At 39.0% G+C, this 23,572-nt stretch overlaps 1 pseudogene; it reads left to right on the forward strand.

The window, feature by feature from the left end:
• Positions 1 to 290: 290 nt before the first annotated feature.
• The window catches only part of LOC132639503 (thymidylate kinase-like), a 43,536-nt pseudogene continuing 20,254 nt past the window's right edge, over positions 291 to 23,572 (forward strand).

Genomic DNA, 23,572 nt, shown 5'->3' on the forward strand with positions numbered 1-23,572 from the left:
CGCGCCCCACCCCGACCCCCGACTCCCCAAGCCCTTCATGCTTCACTGCTGCAACCACTGCTCGTCCTCTCCGTCACTGCCAAGGAGGAACCACTGCCCCGCCTTCTTCATTTTAATTTTGACTTCTTCATTTTAAAGAGAATGACAAGGAGGATTGAGGGACAACAAATTAGAAATAAATGGCACCAAATCTCTACTGCTATCAACGTCAGATGGCACCAACAGATTAGAGATTTGGTGCCATTTTGGACGGAGTAATAAATTACTGCTACTGCTGCTATCAACGTTAGATGGCAACATATTTGCTATCAACGTTAGATGGCAACAGATTTGCTATCAACGTTACATCAATGGAAATTTCACAAGTATACCAATGGAGGATTGTTGCTTTGGTGGTGGAGTTTGACTGGGGAGGGGGAGGAGAACGGCGGTGGGGAGGGTGGTGTTGGCGAAATGAAGAAAAAGGGTTTGGCGGTGTAGGGTGGCGTGAAGGTGGAGGAGAAGGGAGGGCGGGGTGGCAGTGGCGGTGGCGGTGGTTTGAAGCTGGAAGAGATGGGGGTAGCGTGGGGTGGGGTTTTGGGGGGGGGGGGGGGCAGTGGTGGTGGAGGAATAATTTTTTTTAAAAAATTATTTTAATTTGACTTCACTTGCCTATTTTTGAATTATAAATTTTATTTATGCCATATCAGCTCTGCAGGGGTAAAAAATATTACTTTTAAGATGTTAAGGTGTGTAATAGGTCGCTCGTATAGTTTAGGTGTGATATCAACATTTTGGGTATAGTTTAGGGGTGTTTTGATGTATTTTGCCAAATAAGTTCGCCGAAAATTTGAAAAAAAAAATTGGCAGAATTAAGGGAAGCATTTTGGGTCAAATTTGGAAGGGCATATCTCCAGGCATATGAGGAGTTTTAAGGTGTTTCAAAGGCCTAAAATGAAGTTCGTCGAGTTTAGTTTTCAACGCAATAAACCGCTCATCGATACGACATCGGAATAGAGAATTATGGACGTTACAAGTTAGGCTGACAGAGCAGAAACAACACTACTACAGTGCTGCTACAGTAACCACCTTGCTACAGTACTGCTACAGTACCAGACCCGAATTTGACCCTATATAAATGGTAATAACCCCTTTTTTCATCAGATTTTTCCTAGAAAAATCCAGAAAAATCAGAAGAGGGAGTGAGAGAATCAAAAAGTGAGAAATTTTCAAGTAGCGGAGTAGTAGTTTATGTCCGGGTAGAGCGTGGTTGTGTTTGTAGTCTTGTTTTGCGGTGGATTCGGTTTGGATTCTTGGCAAACACTGAAGATATTGCTGTCCTAGTAAGAATAAGGTATGAATCTCTGCTTATTAATATTATTTTTGGTTTATTCACGAAGATAAAGTCGTTAAATAATCGTATAGCGGGTTGGTTAGTTGTGAAAATTGGAAAGATGTTTTATGATACATAATGGTGTTGGAGATGATGTTATGGATGTTGGTATTGTTGTTGGTTATTGGATTGTGATTTCGGGCTAGGCATATAAACAGGGGAGATGCTGCCCGAATTTCGGCAGATTCTAAATGGATTTTAATTAAGGGTTTAAGACGAGCATATGACGATGAGCCTAACAATAGTATGGATGGTCGTATATGTAGATTACGAGGCTACGAATAATCTTAAGTGAATCGCAAGACAGGAAGTAAGTTGGAAGTCGAGAAATTATCTTCCAGGTATGTTAAGGCTATTCCTCTTTCTTCTAAAGGCATGATTACTTTCTTATGAATCCAATAGGTGTTTTCCAAATGTCCCATCATTCCTTTCTGTGAATCCATAACTGTCTTCCAAGAACATTCTTATTCTCAAAAGATAGAGATTCATGATTCATAGAGTTGTTATGCTGCTAAAGAAAAATAGGTTTTATGACGATGATGGTCCTATTTCTAGAAACTCCTATGTTATTATTCCTTACATATGTTTCATAACCTCATTACTTCAAAAAGTTAGAGTTCATGATTCAAAGGCATGACTTTTTTCTTGATAATCCATAAATGTTTTCCCAAATGTCCCTATTTTCCGAGTCAAAGATTTATGATTTTATAAGCTTTTATGACAACAACAACGGACATGTTTTTACAATATGAATGACGATGTTAAAGACGAGAATGTTTCTATGATGATTATGATGATGACGATTTTAATTCTAGAAATTCCAAAGCTTATGATGTTAATACTATTATGAGATTATGGAGATTATTTCATGATTTTTTCTCGATTTTATTCACTGTTGTTGATCTCACCTTATAATAATTGTTCCTTCAAGGTGAGATATAGCGATGATGATAATTCCATAATGAATATCGAAGGCTACCGACCTTACGTTACTCCGAAGTATTTATAGCTTTTATTTGGCTCTCATGCATGCTTTATATATATATATATATATATATATATATATATATATATATATATATATATGTATGTATTTTCTCACACCGTGTCGTGCTATAGTCGATCGGGAATGGCACGTAGATGTGCACACCACTGCAGTGGGCATGTTATGATATTGCCTCGGACGCGGGAGGCCTGGACGCGGGCTAATGATGATAACACCGAGCCTTAATGGCCGGGCATGATACTATATATATGACACCGAGCCTTAATGGTCGGGCATGATACTATATATATGACACCGAGCCTTAATGGCCGGGCATGATACTATATATATGACACCGAGCCTTAATGGCAGGGCATGGTACTATGTATATGTATAAAAATATTTTTTTTAAAGGCTAAGCATGCATTGTATCCGCCTTATGAGGCATCCAGATGTACAGGTTATCTCTTTTATTCCATGTTACCTTTCATGTCTATATTATGTTGTTATTCATGCCTTACATACTCAGTACATTATTCGTACTGATATCCCTTCTTGTGGACACTACGCTCATGCCCACAAGTAGGTAGGAAGACGGATTAGACCCGTAAGTGTTCTATCAGCGGATTCTCAGGAGCACTTCACTTACTTCGGAGCTGCAGTCTATTTGGTATTGTCCTTATGATCATTGTATTCTATGTAGAGGCTCGTAGACGTGTGTGTACAGTTAGATTTTTTACAGCTCCACCGGTTCATATTGTTGTCTAATATATTGGTGGCCTTGCCGGCCTTATTTTGAGCTCTTGATACTTTACTGTTAGCCTTGCCGGCTTTATGATATACGTTATGTTGTGGCGACCTTGTCGGTCCGCATACATACATATGTGCTGAATGAGCGGATATTCCTATTTTGGACCTTTTCTGTGTGCGGGTGTTCTTTGAGTTATGGTTTATAATGTTCAAAGTAACGGATAAGTCAGGTGGTTCCCGGCCTGTGGGTCGGAGCCCGTCATACTCCTAGTAGGGGTGTGATAGGACCAGTCGCTTACAAACTATTACTCCCCCATCATGTGGCTATCCATCCAACTTTCCATGTTTCTCAACTGAAAATGTGCTATGAAGTTCCAGCTCAATTCACCCACCCTCCTATTATTGATCTTGCTAGTCCTTATTGTGTCGAGCCTTAGAAAATCCTAGAAAGAAGGATGATCAAAAAAGGAAACAAGGCTATAGCACAACTTCTGATTCAGTGGAAGGACATGCCCAAGGAGCAATCTACCTAGGAGGATTATCATGTGATCAGAACAAGGTTTCCTTCATTCTTCCTTGAGGACAAGGAAGTTTTTAAGGAGGGAGAAATGATGCAGATTGAGGTGGGAGAGAAGAAAGAAGAAAGAAGAAGAAATTGATGTTTCAGTAATTGTACCTCAGGCTTGCGAGGTTGGACGTGGCGGTTAAGTTAGTTAAAAGAATAGCTAAGTGGTATGTTCAATTAAGTCCCCTAGGTTTTAATTAAAGAGTTCTTTTATTTTCACACTAGACCCTAACATTATAGGAAGGGCCCCTATCTAGTCCTTTATCTCTTTCCAGCAAATAGTACTGTACTACCTTATCTCTTAAAGGGAAATGGTGAGTCAGCTAGGGTTTTAGGGATGCTATATGTTGTAATGTTCCCATTTGTAATTGCTTTCATCTATGAAAATATACCCTAGCCGTAATTAGCTAATTAGTTGTAGCTTTCCTTTTAGTTTTTCCTCTGTTTTGTATTTGCTTCATTCAGTCTGCATCAGAGTATATTTACTAAAAGTTGTTTGGTGTAGTGTACTGCCAATAGGGTATATTAGACCATCGGATTTTGGAGTAACGAGCGATTATTTTCGTGAAATTTAATTAATTATAGGTTTCATGGTGAGATGAGATATGCCTGCAATTTTACCTTTTTAAGTTGTCTCAATGCTCAATTTCTTACTTTAGTACTCCCTCCGTTCCAATTTATGTGACACTATTTGACTTGACACAAAGTTTAAGAAAGAAAGAAAGACTTTTGAAATTTGTGAACTAAAATAAATATTAGATATTTGTGTGGCGATAAATCATTTCATTTAGGGTAAAAGGGAAATTTTAAAATTAAGTTGTTTCTAATTATAAAAAGGTGATATTCTTTTTGAGATAGACTAAAAAAGGAAAGGATGCGACATAAATTGGGACAGAGGGAGTAAAAAGATTTTGTATCTGGATGTCATGGTTGATCTCAATTTCATATGGTCATGTAGAAACTGTAAGATAATGTGTATTCCTGAATAATCTCATTTTTCAATTATTCAACCATTTCGTTTTTACCAAGTTCAATGTTTGCTAGATTTGTCAACATTTATCTCTTTCAATGCAACAACAAGAATATCTTACTTGTAACAAGTGGTTTTGTTGGTTAGTTAACTGGTCACATTTTATTCATGAAATGACTTATATTGGTATTAGTCTGGATACGACAAAATCATTCATCGTTTTTTATGTCCTTGGTACCTCTACTTATATGCTAGTGGGGTAGTTTAGACTAGGGGCATACGCATAATTGTTTGTAAGCGGTATTGATATTTAAGAACCTGAACATGTAAACAAATCATTATAACGACATTGTATTTAAAAAAATATTTAGATCATGTTAACAAACATAATTCAAGTACATTACTACGATCGCCTCCACGAATTTACACTTGTTGAAGTATATTTCTAATAGCCTCATTTATAATATGTCTAACTTTTGTTGGTTTAAGGCAAAAAAGAGTACAAGTTTAGTGGTTTCTTTGTCACCTTTAAATACATCAGGGTTCGATCCCTTCTAAGCATTACGTTTAAAACAACAACTGAGGTCCAAAATTTTATAATACAGGTTGCAAATGAGGATCAAACTCCCAACTTTTCTGCGTAAGCTAGGTAGAAGAGGCACTGAACCAGTGAGCTAAGACACTTTAGCTGTTTAGTGGTGTCATTTTGTTTATCTGATATATTTTTGCATATTATTTACTTGTGTATTTAGTAAAACAATTTGACGAAGTGGTGTCGGATTATGCTGCTTGGCCCAAGGTAAATTCACCCTTAGTTTGGACTTTAGAGGTCCTACTTCCTGCAATTGAATTTACTATGATTGTTTGATGACTTGTGTTTGTCCTTTGTCCATTTGCCATTTCTTTATCAATTGCCATTGAGATCCTTTACTACTAGTATTATTGCATAAATGAACCTCTTAGTGACAAGTACGAGATTATATGAAGCAAGGACTGTATATACATTTCTGTCTATATCTAAGATGTAAATTCATGTATTTGTGGATGCAACACATTTAAGTAAGCAATACACATATTTTGCTAGAAAAAAGTTCCGCTAAGAGCATAATACATTATCTGTGCATTGTTTCCTATACTATGTATAGTGCCTACATGTTAGAGTTGTGGTTTTAATGACATAAGTTAAATGATCGGAACTTCATAGGTTTGCTCTATGCATCATTGGACTTAACTTATGTAGTATGTCATATATTTTATTTATACAGGAGAATTAAAGTCGCGGAGTAAACTTGTTTGGTTGCAACAGCTCTGTTCTAAATACAGTGTCTGTTTTTTTCCCCAGAAAATTTGGTGTAGTAGCGGCTGAGGGGTCATTGAAGTCTAGATCAAGTTTGATGTTACCTTTTAAGCCTTCAAGAAATATTCATATGGAAAACAAAGTTAACAGCACTTCAAGAGGTGCCTTAATTATTTTAGAAGGGCTTGACCGCTGTTGGAAGACATCACAATCTAGCAGACTATACAAGTACCTCGATGAGCAAGGACATTCAGTTGAATCATGGAGATTCCCCGATAGAGATACAGGTGTTGGGAAAATGATTTCTTCTTATCTTGCTAACAAGGCGCAGTTGGATGACCATGCAATCCATCTTCTCTTCAGCCCAAATTGTTGGGATAAGAGGTATTTCAATTCATATGACCTAATTGGTACAGCAATATGTATTTTGCAAAAGGTGATGCCTAGAGTGCCTGATAGACAGAAGTCATCTGCTTGTTAGGAGTACATTATATATTGGCATGTCCTCTGTGAAAAAGTATTTAGGCACAGATTGAAAGAGAAACTAAGAGGTCCTGAAATTGTCTATGCTAGTTTTCAATTTAAAATAACTACTTAATAAAGTTCTCTGCATCAATTGTCATCGTTCTGGGAGAATATGGGCATAACAAACTGAGAAAGTACAATATGTGTTCTTGGTCTTCAGCCATCTTAAGTTGTTTCCTAAGTTGCTCGGACTTGGGTGCGGGTGTCCGATACGGGTGCGGATCTAGAGGTCGGATCCTTCATGATCTAAATTTTAAGATTCGGGGGTACGGATCCAGGTATGGACACGGGTGCTGGGATTCGGCTAATTATAATTCAAATATCTAAAAATAGAGTTATAAAAGTATGCACGAATTTTTGAGAGCGAGTTTGAATCTGTAATTATTATTAAGTACGTATGCATCTCGTTACTATTTTTTGGTGTAACATGGCTATTGCAAATGATATAGAGGTGTAACATGGCTATTGCAATAGAGTCTGGAGCCTAAAGGGCATAATTTGCCACAAAAAATACAAAGGGCGTTTGCTCTTTCCACGATAAATCAAAAGGGGTTTATCGTGGAGGGTGCTACGTTATACCCCAATTTTTTTTCTTTGTCAGATATCAATTTTAAAAAATAAATAAATTATAAGTAAAACGTTGGCTGGTCCACGTTTTACAAAATTTATATTTTGTCAAACCTGGACCAGCCATCGTTTTACAAAATATATATTTTGTAACACGTTCTGCTGTCCACGAGATATCAGAACCCCCAAATCTTACGAGCCCTAATTTTTACTTTCTTCCTCCTGCCTTCTTCACCATTGTTACTTACTTCCTTTCTCCTCTAAAAATCTTCTCCTTCTCCTTCATTTGTTATCTTTTTAAATTTTTTTATTCTCTGCGTTGTGGTATAATTTTTGAACCAATTTCTTCATCAAAAACTTTTTGTTGCTATCTAAATTAAGGTATTTTTTCTAACTCATATAATATTGTGTATTTATGGTAGATGTATGATACCTGTTTATCTTATATATCTTGATTGTATGTATTTTTAATTTTTTGATTGTGTGATTTTTATTTGAACTTTAAACATGATTGTTAGAAGTATTGTTATATAAAAGGTCTGATTTGTTAAGTAGCACTTTTGAAGAAATTTGTGTTATGTTACTGACTTACTGTTATTTTCGTGGGTTGTTGAACCTAAATTTGCTATTTTTGTGGATTATTTTGCATTCAAATATTAAATCAGAATATGAAATACGATGTCTACATTATATGTTGTATGCTCCCTTTCTTTTCTATCCCACCCAACCAAAAATAAGAAAAAGAGAACAAGAAAGAAGACAAATAAAATGTTGTAGGAGATTTTCTTTTGGTGCCTGGATTATTTTTTTTTAAAACATTATCGAAAGAACAGACCCCCTTTGCTAAAAAATGGCAAAGTCTATTTTAACATTGCTTATTTATGTTATATTCTCTCAATCATTTTGCTGGATTTGCTTTTTTAGTTAGGTTGTCCTATTTGTTTTATTATTCATTTTATTTATAGGTATGGAGCTTCCACGGGTACCCCTACATCTGGGGCCAGAAGTGTACGATGTGCTAATACTCCAGGAGAAGCATCGATCACAGGGTGTGTGGAATGGGATCTTGAAAGGACCGAAAGACTGCCTAATTGCACGCCACTCGGATCTCGAAATTTGGAGGCACGTGAGGCGTCATCCTTTTCATCCTCACATCCTTGACTACTTTGGCAGGTGTGGATTTAGGGGAGTAGTAGAGGTAGGATTTGTACCATATGATTGGGGAGTCATCACTGCACTTATACAGAGATGGCGTCTTGAGACGCACACCTTTCATCTGCGTACGGGTGAGGCGACTATCACATTACAAGATATTGAGCTCATGTTTGGCATGGTTGTAGATGGTTACCCCTTGAATCAAGCTAATGCTAGAAATATAAACATTGTGGGGTGGCAACAGTTGATCCATGAGCTTACTGGTTGGGCACCCGGTGAGGATTGTTTTAACAGTGTTAGTAGGTTGGAAGTAAATAAATTAGTTGAATATATGAATGGCTTAGATGCCATTACAGATCAGACCGCAGAAATTGATGTGCAAAAGCGGGTTTGGTTGTACTTGCTATGGCTCTGGGATGGCACGATATTTCCGGATGTCCGGTGACCTGCTTAATTTAGACTATTTGCTTGACAATGCGTGACCTTAACGCAATGAGTGCACAAGCTTGGGGAGCGGTTACACTGTCATATTTGTTTACTTGTCTGTGCCGCGCTTCGATGACCAAGGCCAAGGATGTGTGTGGATTCATTTCCTTGTTGCAGGTACGTGACCTTTAAAATTATATGATTTTATTTAGTTGTCTTTTTTGAAAGTTATAAGCTTTCTATTTTATTTTTATTTTTTTAATATAGGTTTGGGCTTGGGAGCGAATTATACTGATGCAGTCACCACACACGGCTCTTGCACGAAAGTGGACTTATCGTAGAGTCTGCGAAAATGAGGTGTTATACCTCGCATTTCCAGTGCATGAGTATGGCATGTACCTCATCGTAGTAATGGGGTATCGGATACATCCCAGGATGCTTTGAAAGGCACAAGCCATGAAAAGTACGTAACAACGAAGAAAACGGGTGAATTCTCGTAAGTCGTAATCGGGAAAAAGTACTTTGAAACACGAGAACATGGCCATTATTAGTGTAATAAGTGATAAATACCATGTATGGATAATTTCAGAATATTTCGAGATCGAGCAAATTGAAGAAAATAAGTTCGACGAAAATTTGAGAAACGCGAGACGGGTTTTAGTCAACTTTGGAGGCATGAGCATACCTCATAGTATATGTGGAGTTTTAAGGTATTTCAAAATCCTAAAATGAAGTTCGTTGAGTCTAGTTTGTAATGCAACAAACCGTTCATTGATAGGACATCGGAATAGGGAATTATAGACGTTACAAACTGAACTGTCGATGCAGAAACAACATTCCCGCGGCACCGCTACAGTACCGCTACAGTACTGTAGCTACAGTGAAACCGACTTCAGCATTCCTTTTTAAGGGACAAAAATCTCATTTTTTTTCAGCACAAAAGTTTCCAATATTTCCAGAAAAATTCAGCAACAAAAGATCATTTTTTTAATCTTGTGGATAGAGAATTGAGAGAGAGGTTCGGGCACTGTTCACGGCGGCGGCACTGTTCACGGCGGCAAACTGTTCACGGGCTACTATTCACGGCGGGGTACTGTTCACGGCGTCACTATTCACGGCGCTACTATTAAGGTAAGGTTTAATATTTTCCTACATATTTTAGAAGATGATTAGTCTTTGTATGAATTGGTGGATGTGGAAGAAATTGCAAGAGTTGTGTATGTTGATATGGAAGTGGAGTTTGAGCCGTATGGCGCCAATTTAAACTAGCTATGGTAAATGAAGTTTAATTAGTAGATTGGTTGTTATTATCATGGATTATATGGCGAAAAGATTAGAAAGTTAAAGTTGGAATTTTGTTGATGTGAATATGATGTTGTTTTCGTTGAATTGAAGGAATTGAAGATATGATTATATCCATATGTTGTTGTTGGTATTTCTGTGTCAACAGGAGGGCGATTGAAAATTTGGGATAGGCGAATGTATAGGGGAAGTGCTGCCGGATTTTCGCTAGATTTTTAGATAATAAAAAACCCTAAATGGGGATATATAAACTAAAATATAGGTTCGATAAGAAATGGGTTATAGAATTGTGGACTAGAAAATATAGTTACTAACGATAACGTTACTTTTATATAAATAGGCTAAAAGGGCGACGAGGCGAAAAGGATCCACGACTAAGTCACTGACAGGTATGTAGAGCCTACCATTCTTTCTTTTGGCATGACCTTTATGAAATGAACAAATAACGTATATGTATGATTCTAAGGAAAATTCTATTCTTAGCGCCACTAGGAAGGCCGATGTCTTTGATTTCCATAAGTACTCCATATGGTTTGATATGTATATACATGACGTTCAAAGATTTTAGTGGGTATATTTCCGAATGTTGTTCGAAAAAAAATCGATATGACTAAAGTCTTTGATGAATATTTTGATACTTAAATATGATCTTAAGGTCCCTATTTGATTTGGTCCAAAACATTATTCAGAAGTTTCCTAATATGAATAATACTTGAATTTCGAAATATGGCTTATGAAATGTTTTTAGAAGGTTCCGTACTTCAAAAGCTCGTAACTTTCGTAGACTAACTCGGATTTACTTGAAACGTGTTTGTGGTTTACTAATGATTTCAAGAAAACTAGTTTTGTACTAAAGGAAACATAAAGTCGATTTTCAAAACCACTCCGAAGGGAGTGCGAGATTTTATTATTTAGACTTTCCAAAAACCACTCCGAAGGGGGTGCGAGATTTTCAAGCCTAAGTCACTAGATGACTTCATGACGTAGCTAAGTGTGCTATATGATATATGGCCTCAGCTCGTGCCTGAGTGAGCTATGGCCTCAGCTTACGCCTGGGTGCGCTATGGCCTCAGTTTATGTCTGAGTGTGCTATGTGACACGTGGCCTTAGTTTATGTTATGGATTTTCTTTAAAAGAGATTTCCATACATTTGCATATTTGTATTCATGTCCGAAGGGGCCATTATTGATATAGAGCCAGAAGCGGCTGCCTGAAGGGGCCACTATTGATGTTGAGCCGGAAGCGGCTGCCCGACGGGGCCATTATTGATATAGAGCCGCAAGCGGCTGCCCGAAGGGGCCATTATTGATATAGAGCCGGAAGCGGCTACCCGAAGGGGCCATCATTAATTTGCCGGAAGCGGCACGTGTGTTGCATTGCATTATTCACTTAAAGGAGGTGTGTTAGATTACATTACTTATTTTGAAAATGTTAGTTAGATTGCAATTATTTACTTGAAGCCTGCTTGAGATTTGCGTACATATTTACGTTTCTTCCAGCGAAGGCTGCAGGTATTGGGTTGGTTATGATTTCTTCTTTCCTAAATTATGCGATGGTTATCATTTATTCCCGCTTTACATATTCAGTACATATTCCGTACTGACCCCCTTTCTTCGGGGGCTGCGTTTCATGCCACGCAGGTACACCTAGGTGAGTAGAAGATTTTGCTAGAAGGTATTCCAGCGGGATTGGCGAGCTCCATCTCAGTTCGGAGTATTGCCAAGTCGAGTACCTTTGTTATGGTGTTTTGTATGTGTTAGAGACTTTGCAGATAGTGTCCTGTGGATAAGGCGTCGAGAAGTGCGGATCATTTATAGATGTTAAAAGAGTATGTATTTTTAGATGATTTCAGTTGGTAAAAAGTACGTAATTGATTGAAAGTTTTTTTATAATTTGTATAAAGATAATGGCCTCTATTTGGAAAAGTTTCATGTGTTTAAAAGTTCTTGAAATGACAGGTTTTCGTAAAGCGAATGTTTAAGGGTTCGCTCGACTCTGAAGGGAGTCGGGTGCCCATCATGCCCTATCAAGATGAGGGTGTGACATGAGGCATGTGATGTGCTAGCCATATGTGGGGATGTATTGTACAAACTAATAGATGGTCAGGTATTTTATCATAATTATGGTTGTTATTGGCGTTTTGATATAATAGTTACGCTTATGTATAATTCATTATTTTATTATCATGTAATTTTATGTTTTTTCTATCATAGTTTGTGTGGCAGCCTTATTCAGAGGCCATCATTAATGGACTCCCCGAGTGGTGTCGGCATGGCCGAGACATTTGGATGGCGCAGGTACCCCTCATTTGTGGAATCTATCGTGAGTGGCACATGGTAGACCGCATTCTCAAACAGTTTGGTAGGAAGCAACATATTCCGGGACCATGTGTTGAGAGTGATCCTTTTCATTACAAACGTGACAAGTGGTATGCTATAAGAGAGGAAGATGAACAACATTTTATGCGTACGGACTCTTTATGGGCTGATCGTTGACGAAGGTTAATTTTCGCTGAGTATCAAACTGAAGAGCCAGAGGCACTATTAGAGTACTTTTGTTGGTATGGACGTCACTCGCACACTTTCATAGTAAAGATAGAGGATACCAACACATGGCAAACAGACATGAGGCATTAGTACTTACATTACATTGCATTAGATGTTTGATATTTTTATATGTGTCTTAGACCATTGTCAAATCTTATTATTTAATATTTTGTAGGCTTCAGGACATCAAGAATCGTACCAAGATCTCACAGTGTCTAATGTAATGAAGGAATTAGCAGATAATTTTAGCCACATTAATACAAAGTCTATGGTTGCTGCCTCCCCGGGGACAATGTTGAGTTTCGCTCCGAATTATACACCATAGTCGGAGTACGTTGAGCTGCCTACTGTGTATGTTTCACGTCGTCAATGTCCTTAAGTACCTAGACCTGCGGCGCGTGGTAGAGGACGCCAAGCAGGTAACAGACGGGGTCGAGGCCCTGTGGATCACCAGTTGGTTGATGAAGATGAGGTTCGTTTTGATCAAGATATGCCCAGCTCATCGATGCCTGCAGTTGATGATGCATATTACCCAATAATAGATTGTGATATGTCCAGCTCATCGATGTATGCTCCCGAGGTTTCACGTGTCCAAACAACGGGCGTAATCACACCTGAGGGGCCTTTTCTGCCATTCGCATCGTCTCAGCCTATTAGCCTCATAGGTATGGTCCAACGCTATGGTGTTCAGACAGGTACCTTTTATGGGATGATAGTTGGTTTTCCTACATTCGCTAGAAATAACTCTCCAAGTGGGACGAGATTGAGTTTTTTCGACGTGAGTATTCTAACCACTCAAATAGTTTGTATCTTGTTTGATTTCAGTTATTTAATGGCTACTTTATGTGTCTATATTATTTATTTTGCATAGTCTTCCATGGCATTTGATGTTGGATTCTCACACCTTCCTATGCGGAATGTACAGACCTTAGAGACACAACTTCGTTTATGATTCAAAGTATTTATGTATTAAGTAAGTTAGATTAAGAAGTCTTTAAGGGGTGATATGGGTTCTAATCCGAGCTTATGAGTGGTATGGTGACTTGTTGTTGTTATGCGGTGTCTTGTTAGCGATGTTTATTCTTGTTGGATTGCTTTGATGTTGTTGTTGGTATATGGTATTGAAGGAAGTCCTTGTTACAGGGGAGATGATATCCGATTTTACGTAGAAAAGCTACTTGTATAATTCCTCTGTCTTTTTTTATTGTAGTACAAAAAAACTTATATTTTGTATGGCATTTACAGGATGCAATAGTGATACAAGAGTGCCGGCAAGCTAAGTGTGGCACGGGGGAAAGAAGGGACAATGTAAAAATGTCTAGACTTGTGTTTCAAATAGTCACAATGTGTATTTGGTCATTGCACTTTATATGTAAACATGGAGTATAAGTTTAATTTCAAGGCACGTTGGTCATTGCACTTTGAATTCATTGCGCTTTGTTAGTAGGCTTGAATTCATTGCACTTTGAATTCAAGGCTTACTAAAATATCTCCCAGGTAATCAAGACACTAGCATGAAATATGAGAATTGATTGCTAATACAAATAGTCCTTGATAAATTCTCATATTTGATGCTAGTGTCCTTATTACTTGGGAGCTAAGTTGCTCGGACTCTCCAAATATGTTGCCGCACCCGTGTCGGATCCTCCAAAAATACACTACTTTTGGAGGATCCGACACGCACCCGACGAAATTTCTGAAGAGTCCGAGTAACTTAGCCTAGAAGATATTTTAGTAAGCCTTGAATTTAAAGAGCAATGATCAACGTGCCTTGAAATTAAACTTATACTCCATGTTTACATATAAAGTGCAATGACCAAATACACAATTTGTGACTATTTGAAACACAAGTCTAAACATTTTTACATTGTCCCTTCTTTCCTCCGTGACACACTTAGTTTGCCAGCACTCTCGTTTAGATCTACGTTGGTGAACCTCCTCTTGTATCACTACCGCATCCTGTAAATGCCATATAAAATAGAAGTTATTTTTGTACTACAATAAAAAAAGACATAAAAGAATTATACAAATAGCTTTTCTACGTATAATCGGACAACATCTCCCGTGGACTTCCTCCAATACCATATACCAACAACATCAAAGCAATCCAACAAGAATAAACTTCGCTAACAAGACACCACATAACAACCACAAGTCACCACATCACTCATAAGCTCGGATTGGAACCCATATACCCTATATCACCCCTTAAAGACTTCTTAATTTAACTTAATAGATAGATACTTTGAATAAAAAGCGAACCTATGGCTCTAAGGTCTGTACATCAGTAAAAGTCAGTCTCTTCCCACTTGGAGAGCTATGTCTAGCAAATGCAGGAAAACCAGTTGTCATCCCATAAGAGGTGCTTGTCTGAACACCATAGCATTGGGCCATACTTGTGAGGCTAATAGGTTGAGACGATGCGAATGGCAGAAAAGGCCCCTCAGGTGTGATTACGCCCGGTGTTTGGACACATGGAACCTCGGGAGCAGACATCGATGAGCTGGACATATCAAAATCTATTATTGGATAATATGCATCATCAACTGCAAGCATCGATAAGCTGGGCATATCTTGATCAAAATGAACCTCATCTTCATCAACCAACTGGAGATCCACAGGGCCTCGACCCCTGTTTGTTACCTGCTTGGCGTCCTTTACCACGCGCCACAGGTCTAGGTACATTAGGACGTTGATGATGTAAATCATGCACAATAGGAGGCTCAACGTACTCCGACGATGGTGTATAATTTGGAGCGAAACTCAACATCGTCCCCAGGGAGGCAGCAGCCATAGACTCTGTATTAATGTGGCTAAACTTCTCTGCTAATTCCTTCATTTCATTAGACATGGTGGGATCTTGGTACGATTCTTGACGTCCTGAAGCCTAAAAAAAATTAAATAATAAGATTTGACAGTGGTCTAAGACACATATAAAAATATCAAACCTCTAATGCAATGTAATGTACGTACTAATGCCTCATGCCTGCCTGCCATGTGTTGGTCTCCTCTATCCATATTATGCGGGGGATTTCCTATGAAAGTGCGCGAGTGACGTCGATACCAACAAAAGTACTCTGATAGTGCCTCTGGCTCTTTAGTTTGATACTCGGCGAAAATTAACCTTCGTCGACGATCAACCCATAAAGAGTCCGTACACATAAAATGTTGTTCATCTTCCTCTTTTATGGCATACCGCTTGTCACGTTTGTAATGAAAAGGATCAATCTCAACACATGGTCTCGAAATATGTTGCTTCCTACCAAACTGTCTGAGAACGCGGTCTACCATGTGCCACTCACGATAGATTCCACAAATGAGGGGTACCTGCGTTATCCAAATATATCGGCCACGCCGACACCACTCGGGGAGTCCATTAATAATGGCCTTTGAATAAGGTTTCCACACAAACTATGATAGAAAGAACATAAAAAAAATATTGAAAATGAAAAGAACATAAAATTACATGATAATAAAATAATGAATGACACATAAGCGTAACTAATATATCAAAATGCCAATAACAACCACAATTATGATAAAATACCTGACCATCTGTTAGGTTGTCCAATACATCCCTACATATGGCTAGCACATCACGTGCCTCATTTTCGCAGACTCTACGATGAGCCCTTTTTCGTGCAAGAGCCATGTGTGGTGGCTGCATCAGTATAATTCGCTCCCAAGCCCAAACCTATATTAATTTTTTTTTTAAAAAAATAGAAAGCTTATAACTTTCAGATAAGACAACTAAATAAAATCATATAATTTTAAAGGTCACGTACCTGCAACAAGGAAATGAATCCACACACATCCTTGGCCTTGGTCATCAAAGCGCGACACAAACAAGTAAACAAATATGACAGTGCAGCCGTTCCCCAAGCTTGTGCACTCATTGCGTTAAGGTCACGCATTGTCAAGCAAATAGTCTAAATTAAGCAGGTCACCGGACTTATCCGGAAATATCGTGCCGCCCCAGAGCCATAGCAAGTACAACCTAACCCGTTTTTGCACATCAATTTTTGCGGTCTGATCTGTAATGGCATCTAAGCCATTCATATATTCATTTAATTTATTTACTTCCAACCTACTAACACTGTTAAAACAATCCTCATCGGGTGCCAACTAGTAAGCTCGTGGATCAACTGTTGCCACTCCACAATGTTTATATTTCTAGCATTAGCTTGATTCAAGGGGTAACCATCTACAACCATGCCAAACATGAGCTCAATATCTTGTAATGTGATAGTTGCCTCACCCGTACGCATATGAAAGGTGTGCGTCTCAGGACGCCATCTCTGTATAAGTGCAGTGATGACTCCCCAGTCATATGGTACAAATCCTATCTCTACTACTCCCCTAAATCCACACCTACGAAAGTAGTCAAGGATGTGAGGATGACGCCTCACGTGCCTCCAAATTTTGAGATCCGAGTGGCATGCAATTAGGCACGCTTTCGGTCCTTTCAAGATCCCATTCCACACACCCTGTGATCGATGTTTCTCCTGGAGTATTAACACATTGTACACTTCTGGCCCCGGATGTAGGGGCACCCGTGGAAGCTCCATACCTATAAATAAAACGAATAATAAAACAAATAGGACAACCTAACTAAGAAAGAAAATCCTGCAAAATGATTGAGAGAATATAACATAAATAAGCAATGTTAAGGTGCATGGCATGGTTCGAACCCTGCTGCCAACAAAGCATGGTATTTGTGCTGGGAGGAGGAGCGGGTCAATACTCCTTGAAGTTTAAAACCTTTGTGCCAACTGCACTTGAGCCAGAAGCCCATGTGGCAGAAAAATAATATATCTTAGGTTGTGGAAAGACTTTCATTTAACTCACCTTCTTCTGGAATCAATGTAAGTACCTTTGTTTTTTGGAATATGTTATGATCTTCTGACCAAACAGATGTGTTAATGATCTTTCACCTGCTACTTTCTTTTTTATTCCTTTAAATTAAGTACCAGTCTTCATTTATACTTACCAACATTGTGATGAATTATGTCGTCATTACCTGGATGGTGTTACCTGGTTTAGCAGCCAACAGTTTTACTTTCATGTCAACTCTTTATGTAAGAATTTTCAGTCGAATCCACTCAGTGTTATCATGACTATTAGCCTTCTGTCAAACTTGTTGCATTTAGGTCGTTCTAAATTTTCTTTCCAATAACTGGAGGACAAGCTGAGGAGTAGAACGAGTCTCATTGTTGACCGCTATTCTTATTCTGGAGTAGCATTCTCATCTGCCAAGGGACTTGATATTGAATGTTGTAAGGTGATATCATGTCATACTTCCTCAACATTGCTATTTAGTTTCTCAGACAAGTTTTAGCAATGAGATCTTTTGCCGCAGGCTCCAGAGGTAGGGTTGTTAGCTCCAGATCTGGTTGTATACCTTGACATATCACCTGAGGTAGTTTCTGCTCCCTCCTTCCCAATATAAGTGTCTTAGTTGACTGTGCACAATTAAATTTTGTGGTCCTAAATTAAAGATGTGTATAATGTACTAAAATGTCATTTGAATCTTGTGGTTTTAAACTTGCAACATAAGATGTTTGAATTATCAACCTGCTAATTATAGAAAGAGACACTCTTTTAGGGACAAACCAAAAGAAAAGTAACACACTTAAATTGGGACGGAGGGAGTAATATTCTATTATTGATTTTTCTTTACTTGTCTTATGTTAGGGAGACAGTGTGTGAATTGCAATTCACACAATTGAAATTTTAAGTTTGGATAGATGTGACTTTCTTAAGCAATGTCTGCTCCTGTCAGATACGCACACTCTCAGATATGCACACTTTGTAATCCAGGATGAGATTGTCACATCCCAAAATTCCCGCTAGACGTGATTGACACCCAGCAGACACCATCCGCCAGGCGAACCATATATCATACTCTTAATCATTTACAAAAGCACTTAAAGAAAATAAGTGCAGGTTCAACAACGTTATTAATGATAAAAATGCGAAATAGTCGCCAACCAAATCCATAATCGATTTATGAAAACCAACCAACGCTAAGATAAAAAGAATCTCAAGCCCACATCCCACGCTAAGACCATGGAGCATCTAGCAGAGTTATATGAGTTTGAGTGTCGGGCATGTAAACCCAAAATAAAAGAAACAACTAGAAATAAACTAGATAAAGCTGAAATGGCTGCCTCCAAGAACAATGCGGTGGCTCACCTCAGCAACAAAATCCACTCACGAAGTCTTCAATTACCAGCCTCATTCTCAACGACAGTATCTGCATGGACATGCAGGTAAGGAGTGAGTTATACATAAATATAACCCAGTAAGATCCTCGACCCGCCACTTCAAATACCCTTGGAACAAGTGTTAGAAAATACAAACACACAACAAGCACAAAAATATTATGCACATGAATATATCATTATATAATAGCAACCAAGGTCCAAACCACTGTTTATCAAATATATTATATATCTCAACACAATTTACACTACGAACCGTCATAAGTGGCAGTTAAAGAATTAGTCAACACTATGAATCCACGGCAACATACACAATGTGCCAAATATATTAGGAAGCATACACAATGCTAAGGGACGCATACACAATGCCCCAATATAATCAAGAAGCATACACAATGCTAAGAGAAGCATACACAATGCCCCAATATAATCAAGAAGCATACACAATGCTAAGGGAAGCATACACAATGCTAAGGGAAGCATACACAATGCCCCAATATCATGGCTCACAGCTATATCACATCACAAAATAATTTATAAAGAGAGTTTTGGATTATTTGAAAATAAAGTATATGCGGTTGGCCTTAAGGACCACCGATTCTGCCAAGCACACGCTCGCCCCAACACATGGACCAGGCAGACAAAACATATTTTTAAAACGGGTTTTGAAAAGCAAGTACCCAAAGCTTAAAGTCTCACTTACCTCAAATTCACAATTGAAGCACACTTCCCAATAAATCAAAATTGCGTTCTCGAGTCTCCGTATTGCCTCAAATTACACAAAAATGGATTTAGAATGGTCAAAACCCTTAGGGTAAGCCACTTCTATATTTTTAGAGGCTTAAACGGTTAAAGTTAAATTTTAAAGGACGAAAACACCCTCTGGTCAATGTGTTCAAAACCCGACAAGACTTATGTTTTCAGAAAGTTCTTAATGAGAGGATTCCAACGAGATATAGAAGTCTAAAATCTGACGCTATTTGCCCTTTCAAATCAATGATTTTGGTTGAAGAACCCTAGAGCTAAATTTTCTCAATTCCTCAAAATATCCCCATGTTTTCATCAAAAAAATTCACCCCTAATTATGTAATAAACTTAAATAAAAGACTAGAGTAATTACCTTGATGATTTGGAGTGAAAGTTCTTATTTTTATCCTCTCTTTTCTTCTCTTTTTCTCCCTTTTTTTTTTCTTTCACTGATTTTTCCCCTTCTCTGTTTTCTGGTTTTTACTTCAGTTTCTTTTTCCTGTTTCACATCTTATGCTGAATCCTTTATATCTATTTTTTTTTTCCTTTTCCTTTTTGGGCTTGGCACACTAAATTACTTCTTTTCTATTTATTTTTCTTTTCTTTTTATTTCCTTCTTTTATTTAAATTACCAACTAAGCCTAAAAAATATATGGGTTATTACATTCTCCAGCACTTAAAATGACGTTCGTCCTCGAACGGATCTAGATCATACCCGTCGCGTCAAATAAATGAGGATATTTATCTCGCATATCCGTCTCAGACACCCAAGTATCCTCCTCGGTTGGATGATTACGCCACAACACTTTGACTGAAGCTACCTTCTTCGACCTCAATTGTCGCACTTGCCTATCAAGAATAGATATCGGACCCTCCTCATAAGTCAAATTTTCATCGAGCTCCACATCCTCTGGTTGAATCTTATGGCTAGCATCACCGACATATCGTCTTAGCATAGACACGTGAAATACAGGATGAACAACAGACAATCTCGGAGGTAAAGCAAGTCTATATGCCACCAACCCAATTCGATCCAAAATCTCATAAGGACCAATGCACCTAGGGCTTAACTTACCTTTCCGACCGAATCTCATAACTCCTTTCATAGGGGATACTTTTAGAAAGACTTTTTCCCCCTTCATGAACTCCATATCACGTACTTTCTTATCTGCATAGGACTTTTGTCTGCTTTGTGCTGTCCGAAGCCGTTCTCGTATCAATGCAACTTTTTCCAAGGCTTGCTGCACCAAATCTGGTCCGAATAGTTGTGCTTCGCCCGGTTCGAACCATCCAATTGGTGAACGACACCTGCGACCATATAGAGCCTCAAACGGCGCCATCTGTATACTCGATTGGTAGCTGTTATTATAAGCAAACTCTGCCAAAGGCAACTGATCGTCCCAATGACCACCAAAATCAATCGCGCAAGCTCTAAGCATGTCCTCTAAAATCTGAATAACTCGCTCAGACTGTCCATCAGTTTGTGGATGAAAAGCTGTACTCAACTCGACCTGTGAACCCAACGACTTTTGAAAAGACTTCCAAAACTCAGCAGTAAATTGTGCACCTCGATCAGATATTATAGAAATAGGCACACCATGAAGTCGTACTATCTCACGGAGGTAAATATTTGCTAATTGCTCTGCGGTATGAGTAACCCGAACTGGTATAAAATGAGAGGATTTAGTGAGTCTATCCACAATCACCCAGACTGAGTCATGTTTCTTGAAAGTATTCGGCAAACCAACTACGAAATCCATCGTAATCATTTCCCACTTCCACTCTAGGATAATCAAGTTTTGCATTACTCCGCCGGGTTTTTGATGTTCATATTTGACCTGCTGACAATTTAAGCAACTTGTCACATGTTTCAAAATATCATCCTTCATACCTTTCCACCAATATAATCCACGCAAGTCTTGGTACATCTTCGTAGCACCTGGGTGGATGGAGTATCGCGAGCTATGAGCCTCTTCAAGAATTAGTTGCTTCACATTACCCACCATAGGAATACACAGTCTACCATGACAACGTAACACGCCTTCGCCATCAATAGAGAATGATTTAACGCCCCCATTTTGCACTCGATCTCGCAGTCTAGCAAGACGGGGATCTTCATATTGGCAAGCCTTGACCTGCCCCACTAAGGAAGAATTGTGTCACTATAACTGCAAGTAACCTGCCCTGTACTGTATGATCAATCCGAACTCCACGGTTGGCTAATGCCTGAATATCCTTAGCCATAGGTCGTTCTTCAGCAGTGAATCGGGCCAAGCTGCCCATAGACTTTCGACTCAAGGCGTCTGCCACCACATTCGCCTTACCAGGATGATACAAAAAATTAAGATCATAATCTTTAAGTAACTCTAACCACCGTCGCTGTCTCAAATTCAGATCTCTTTGCTTCAATATGTATTGCAAACTCTTGTGATCAGTATAGATTTCACACGGCTCACCATAAAGATAGTGACGCCAGATCTTGAGTGCAAATACAACTGCGGCCAATTCTAAGTCCTAAGTTGGATAATTCTTCTCATGTTTCTTTAACTGTCGAGACGCATAAGCTACCTCTTTACCATTCTGCATCAAGACACAACCCAACCCGACTCGAGATGCATCACAATAAATGGTGAAACCACCCTCATCAGTAGGTAAGGTCAAAATCAGTGTCGTAGTCAATGCAGTCTTTAATTTCTGAAAGCTTTCTGAACATTCATCTGACCACTGGAATACCACACCTTTTGGAGTTAAACGTGTCAATGGAGCAGCTATCTTCGAGAAACCCTCCACAAACCTTCTGTAATATCAAGCTAGTCCCATGAAACTGCGTATCTCTGTGGGAGTAGTTGGTTGAGGCCAATCTCGAACTGCTTCAATTTTCTTTGGATCAACTTGAATCCCATCTCGAGACACCACGTGTCTTAAAAAGGAAACTGTGCTCAACCAAAACTCACATTTTGAGAACTTAGCATAAAGCTTTCGTTCCTTAAGTGTCTGTAGCACAACTCTCAAGTGTTGTCCATGCTCAGCCTCACTTCGAGAGTAGACCAAAATATCATCAATGAACACAATCACAAAATGGTCTAAGTATGGCTTGAATACCCTGTTCATGAGGTCCATAAATGCTGCGGGGGCATTAGTGTCACGACCCAACCCCGTAGGCCGTGACTAGTGCCCGATCCGGACACCCAAACCCATCTATCAAACATATTCAAATATATAGCAGAAGCCGACAAGGCTATATTCCAAATACAGATAATTTCCAGAAAAATTTCGGCAGAGTTTCCTTTGTTTTTCGGACTAACCAGAATAACCCTGTACACAGCAAACACCAACAGAGGCCACACAGGGCTAATCAAAGCAATGCACAAACATATGCGGACCGGCCGCCTCGGCGTATGGAATTGCCCAAACAACATATACACATAAGCATACAGACAGACCATAACCCACAAACATGTCCACAGACCTCTAAACTGACCGACAGAATCATATGACGGGACAGGGCCCCGCCGTACCCAAATAGTCAGATATGCAGAAATATATACATGGCGAAAGATATATATACCAAAAGTGGACTCCGAATCAAGGGAGTACTCCGAAATAGCAGAAGTGAAGCCTACAGTGGAGAATCACCAATGTCTGTACCTGCGGGCATGAAACGCAGCCCCCCGAAGGAAGGGGGGTCAGTACGAAATATGTACTGAGCATGTAAAGCACGGAGTACAGAAATATGGGCCGAAACTGAAAGCAAACCGGATAACAAAGGGGAGTACAAATCAATGTGTCAAAATCCGTATCAAAATCATATATGTATATATATACAAAATGCAAACGAAATCATGCAACGCTTAAGAACGTGGTCGCCACTCCGACGCTGGCGCCACACACAGCATAACACCGGAAGGTTTCAAATCTCCGTACATCCCTGAACACACATACACATGGGAGCGTATCGCATCACCAGCCATATCACAGCATAACTCCAAACGGAACCCGGCCCTATGGCGAGGCCTCGGGAACCGTAACACAGCATACGGCCGAATTATCATAGGGCGCACGAATCATAACCGGCCCGGGAACCGGTGAACGAAGTCATAATAAGGCACGAGCGGAGTCGTGAGCAAACAATGCAATTTGT

The sequence above is a fragment of the Lycium barbarum genome, chromosome 5, assembly GCF_019175385.1.
Source record: "Lycium barbarum isolate Lr01 chromosome 5, ASM1917538v2, whole genome shotgun sequence".
Taxonomy (NCBI): domain Eukaryota; kingdom Viridiplantae; phylum Streptophyta; class Magnoliopsida; order Solanales; family Solanaceae; genus Lycium; species Lycium barbarum.